At 41.7% G+C, this 5649-nt stretch overlaps 1 pseudogene across 1 annotated transcript; it reads right to left on the bottom strand.

Annotated features, from left to right (window-relative positions):
• Positions 1-3264: 3264 nt before the first annotated feature.
• LOC102844885 lies at positions 3265-4417 on the bottom strand (annotated as a pseudogene). Its single transcript, XR_439037.1, has 2 exons — positions 3382-4417; positions 3265-3347 (listed from the first exon to the last, which is right to left on the bottom strand). The product of XR_439037.1 is annotated as a mitochondrial carrier homolog 1-like (transcript).
• Between the last annotated feature and the right edge of the window lie 1232 nt (positions 4418-5649).

Here is a 5649-nt window from a genome sequence, read left to right as displayed (position 1 = left end):
CCTTGGCCAAGTGTCCTTCAGAGCCACACTTAAAACAAGTGAGTGGGAGCTTCCTCTCTACTCCCTTGCCTATCTGTGGCTTTCGTCTGTGACACTGTCTACTGAAGTACGTGCCTTTTCATAAAGTCCAACTTCTTAATTTGCGCAGCATACATACTGAATAAAACATGGATAAAATACACAGCCATGTTGCACACTTTTTTATATTTTAAGCCATGTAGTTTTCTCCTGCTCTGTTTGGACAACAGCTTCTTGGTCAGGTAACAGTTTCATAAAAGCATAATTAAAGTATTCTGGGATCCCCATTCTTCTGAATATTAGCCATAGTTTGTTATGATTTATCCAATCAAATGTCTTTGCATAATCAGTAAAGCAGAAATAAACATTTTTCTGGAATTCTCTTTGAGCCAGGATCTGACATCAGCAATGATATCCCTGATGCCATGGCCTCATCCAAACTTCTGACAGTTCTCTGTCAATGGACTGTTCCAGCCATTTTTTTTTTCATGATCTTCAGCAATATTTTGCTTACATGTTACATTTTTGAAAATAAATTTTTATTTTATTTTGGTCTGCTTTCTTGCATGTTGTATTTATGATATTGTTTGATAATTTCCACTTTCTATTGGATCACTTTTCTTGGAAATGGAAACAATATGGATCTCTTCCAGTCTGTTGTTTGGTAACTGTCTGGTAACTGTATTCAAACTTTCCCATCACAGGCTAGCAAGCATATACAGGGGCTGCATCTGTTATTTGAAATAATATCAACTGGTATCCTAGAAATTCCTGGGGACTTATTTTTTACTAATGCCTTGAGTGCAGCTTGACATTTTCTTTCATTTACATTGACTGTTTTTCATATACTACTTCCTAAAATGTTTCAGTGGCTTCCTGCAGTAATGTTTTATTATTTTCTTTGGAAAGGCCTTTTATTATAAAGACCTAAATATTTCACCATGTAGGTGCCTACTGTATAGTGGCATTGTTTTCTTTATTTTGTTCTCATACAGAGTTCAGTTACTGTAGAGGAATACAGCTGATTTTTTTTAATATATTGCTCTTCCCATCAACAACTAAATAGATAGACAATCTATGGTACATTCACACAATGGAATATTATGCAGCATTGAAAAACAATGAACTTATAAAACATTAAACAACATGGGGGAGCCTAGAGGACATTATGCTGAGTGAAATATCTCAGTCACAAAAGGAGAAATACTGCATAACACCGCTGTTATAAAATAGGACAGACATGGGGGAGGTTGGAAAAAGAATGGAAAAAGAGTGGCTAAATCTGCACTAGATCAGATGAGGGTAACTGTCTGAAAGGAATATATGATTAGGCATTATATGTATGACAACAATCAGGAACCATTGTGGGGAGGGCTGGGGGAGGTGTGGGCGGAGAATAAAATGTGCAACAATGGAATAAAAGAACATAAGACATTTCTGATGTTTTTTTTTAAAATATATTGTTCTTATTCTCTGTCACTCTGTTGAATTAACTTTCCCGGAGGTTTTCAGGTTCATTAATTTTCTTGGAAGTACCCCTATATTAGTTTCTATTTTATTCTTAAATCTTAAAATTTCTCTGATATCTCCTTATCTTCCTCTCCATTTGTTGTTGTGTGGTGGAGTTGGAAATGACTCATAGCTGACCCTTCAGTGGATTTTCAGAGGCAATAAATAGGACATGAGGAGATTACCTATCATTATCCCAAGTAGCAGATCATAAATTCAAACCACCTGCCTTTTTGTTGGCAACACACTTACCAGGACACCAGAGATCCCATCACACTTTTCTCCATTTAGAAGGTCTATAAGCTGCTTATTCCTCTTTCCCATTGTATTTATCTTCATTTATGTAATGGTATCTCATTTCCTAATTTTCAATGTATTATGTTCAAAATACTTATGCATTTCTATGTTTGGATCAATTTCTGAATGATGTCATGTATGTTGATTTTGGTTTATTATCAGACATCATTGATTCTCAGTCCAAAGAAGTGCCTTAGGATTTCTTGTAGAGTGGTCTAGTTTTCACAAATTTTCTTAGTTTTTGTTTATCTGGAAATTTGATGGACAGTTATGCTAGGTGGAGGATTCTTGGTTGACAATTTTTTCTTGCAGAGCTTTATAAATGTCATACCATTGCTTTCTTGCCTGAATTTTTTTTTTTACTGAGAAATCAGGCCTTAATCTTACTGGTTCTCTTTAGCAGTTGACTCTTCATTTTCCCCTAACAGCTTTCAGTATTTTTTCTGTGTCCTTATTTTGGAAAATTTAATTATGTTATGCCTTGCTGTTTTTCTATTATGTTTCAGGTTCTCTCAGCTTCTTGAATGCATGTATTTTCCATTTTTCAAAATATTTGGGACATTTTCCAGCAGCAAAGTTTCAACAATTTTCTCTGTGCTTTTTTGGTTGCTTCCCCTTGTGGGCTTATAATAATGTTTAAGTTATTCTCCATGATACTCCATGAGTTAATTAGGCCTTATTCATATTTTTTTTCCAAATCACCACAGTACATTTATTTGAGGGAGGAATAAAAAGGGTCAAATCTTAAAATGAATTTTTAAATCGGGTAGAACCAGAGACACCGATAGGCAAGAGTTGTAGGCATTCACGAACAGGGAACTGATCCTGCATGTGTAGACGCCACCGTTAACAAGACGGGCATTAGACAGGGCACATGTCCTGTGTAGTTACATGATTCTCATTCAAAGGAGGTGCTGCCCTCCTATTGGAAAAGTAGTGTTGAGAAAAATGAAAGCAGAACTTAGCCACAACCTCCGAGCACAGACCCAGGAATGATGGTGGTCTTGTGACAAGGGTTTTCGCCCTATTTAGAAGCGGAGGGAGGCTTCCGGTTGTGGGTTGAGTGCTGGGGCTGACTTGGGTGTGAGTCGGGGGTGGGAACTGACCCTGTTGGCCATTCCTCCATCAACCTGGGCCCCCACAAACTACGGACTCCTGGCACAGGCAGACTCGGTAGATCTGGGAAGTCTGCCCCAGCTCCCTAACCTTTCCCCACCTTTAACAGGCCTATCAGGAGACTCAGTCTGTGAAGTGCAGCCCCACCCCTGTCCCCCACCTCTGGACAGACACATGGCAAATATGGAAACTGAAACTCAGCTGGGCTGGAACACATCTAGGTGTTGTTGGGTTGGAGTCGTCTTGCAAGGCGCCCCGAGAAGAGCAGGCTTCAGCCACGTGGCCAGGTTGAGGCGCTACGTTTTGTTTTCAGAGTGACTTGGGTTACTCGAGGGCAAAGCATGATCCTGATGACACCCGGCGGAAAAGCAGGCTGGAGCCGCGGAAGAGCTGGCCCACCTTGCTGGCTTCAGAGGCTGATCGGCCTGGGCCTCCTCCCACCCTACTGCATGCTCAGGTACTTCCAGCAGTGGATCCAGGATTTGAACACTGGGGAGTACAGGGGAAGCCCGGCCTGCAGGCCGCAGTTGTTCACAGCCATGATATCACCGACCAGCAGGAAAGGGTAGGTGAGCATGCTGACTGCAATCCCCATCACAAACTTCGTATAGCTTCGGATGGCCAGAGCCTGGCTGAAGCTGTCATCCACCAGGTAGGCATTGATGAAATGGGCCAGCAGGTTACAGCCCCACAAGAAAACAATATCGCCCAGGAGGTGAGGGATTAAGCCAACGAAGAATCCCAGCAGTCCCTCTTCTTTGAAGATCTTCCCAATAGAACTCAGCACTCCACTGTACTTGGCTTCTCGTCCCACAAACTGGACCATGCAGCGCATAGAGATGACATGCAGGGGGTGGGCCAGCATGCGGGACACACACTGCATCATCATCTCGTAGGAGGTCTCCTTCACAACCTTCCTCAGAGAGGTCTTCATATCGACCTTGTTGGAAACACGCTCAATCTCATCGGGAGGGAAAACCTTCATGCCGCCCCCCGTCACAGTGGAGAGGGCGTTAGACATCAGCCGGGGGCTCAGGCCTCGGAACAGCCCTATCTTCCCATCCACCTGCATGATGTACTTGGCGTAGGTGAAAAAGCTTGGCAGGTAGAGGACCTTTCTCCCCAGTACATTGGTCCCAATGGTGGGGGGCATTGGCTCATGACCCACCTGGATGAGCAACTTCACATAGAGCAGCGGGTGACTGAGAGCTGTCACACCTGCGCCCAGAGCCACGAAAAGCGCCTCGGTGGTGGGGGTGTTTTCTCCGGAACCCAGGCCCCCCGACCCGTTGTCCATCCTGCGGGCCGAGGGCTGTGCTGCGGACCGAGGGTGGCGGGGATGTACACGGTGCGCGGGCGGAGGATCGCGAGCCCGGGCCTCGACCCCTGTCGCCGCCCCGCCTCGAGCTCCCGCTCCCGCTGCAGCGCCCGCCATCCCCGCGGCACCGCTGCGAGCCCAGGGCGCCACTTCCGGGTTCAAGCTACTTCTTATTCTTTTTAAATTGTTTCTCGAATAAATTAGTATTGAGAGACTTGCCCTCCAGCTCCCTAATTCTGTTTCACTTTTTCAATTCTGTGATTTTTGTCCTTTGAATGCATTATGTAGTTTTTAAATTTTAGACTTAATATTCTGAATTTCATTTTACTGTTTTTGTATTGCTTCTAATTTTCCATTTATCTATTTCATCTTGCATAACTTAAAATTCTTCCATATTTTCTGTGCTTTACTCAATCTGTAGAAAAGTCCTTAAGTAGCATTTTCTTTTTTGTCAGAAAGTTCCAATAGCCCCTTTTCCGCAGAAATATTTTCTTGCTCTACATTTTGTTCACTTTTTAAAATTCTGTCTTACCTTGTTTCGTTGGACTGGTTTGAGGTTGCTTCCCAGATTCAAAGAAAAGTTGGTCCAACTTTTGTCTGCACTCTGTTATGCATCATTAAAAATTGATGAAGAATTTATTAAATACTGCACAAAATGGATGAATCTAGAAGAAATTTTTGCTGAGTGACAAAAGTCAGTTACAAAAGGGCAATTATGATAATAGACAGTTAAATAAAAACTAAGGAAAGGTTTGCACACAGAATCAATCTTGTAGGGTTAACATGATGAGAAGGTAGGGAAAGGAGCAAAGATTAATAGATAAATGTGGATATGGAAAAAGCAATATACAATAAGGGTTTGATTGAACATTATAATTAATTAGGTCAGTCATTTAATTCAAGTTATAAAATAAAATGTGTATAGTTGAAAATGAACATGATTTGCACTTTCAATCACATTTTAAAAAGGAAAAAAGCTATTGTGAATTTTTTAAAAAGTCCATGTTCTTCTTATATTGCACATAAACAGGGCCAGAGTTTGTAGAGTTCTGAATGTGCAAATTTCACTTACTGAAAAAAAAAAAAATCAAACCAAAATATCAAAACCCAGTTCCCATGGATAGGTTACCAAGTAAACAAGGTAAGCACAGGCTTAGAGTAGCAACAAAATAGGGGCATTAGCTTTCTTTTTTTCTTTCTTTTTTGAATTTAGTTTGTTTATTTTTCATTTCAATGAACATCTACAGAGATTTTGGAATTCCATTCATTCATTGTTGCACTTTTCTCCCCACCCACCCCACCTCCATACCCCCCTCCCCCCGTTTGCTCCTCTCCTTGAAAAGCAAAAGAAAAACTCCCTCATTGGTACACAATCCCCCCCGCACCTCCCC

The sequence above is a fragment of the Elephantulus edwardii genome, unplaced genomic scaffold (assembly GCF_000299155.1).
Source record: "Elephantulus edwardii isolate Elephantulus edwardi_28Jun2011 unplaced genomic scaffold, EleEdw1.0 scaffold00387, whole genome shotgun sequence".
Taxonomy (NCBI): Eukaryota; Metazoa; Chordata; class Mammalia; order Macroscelidea; family Macroscelididae; genus Elephantulus; species Elephantulus edwardii.
Note: the sequence above shows the minus strand (reverse complement) of the source record. Positions and strands in the feature narration are given on the sequence as shown.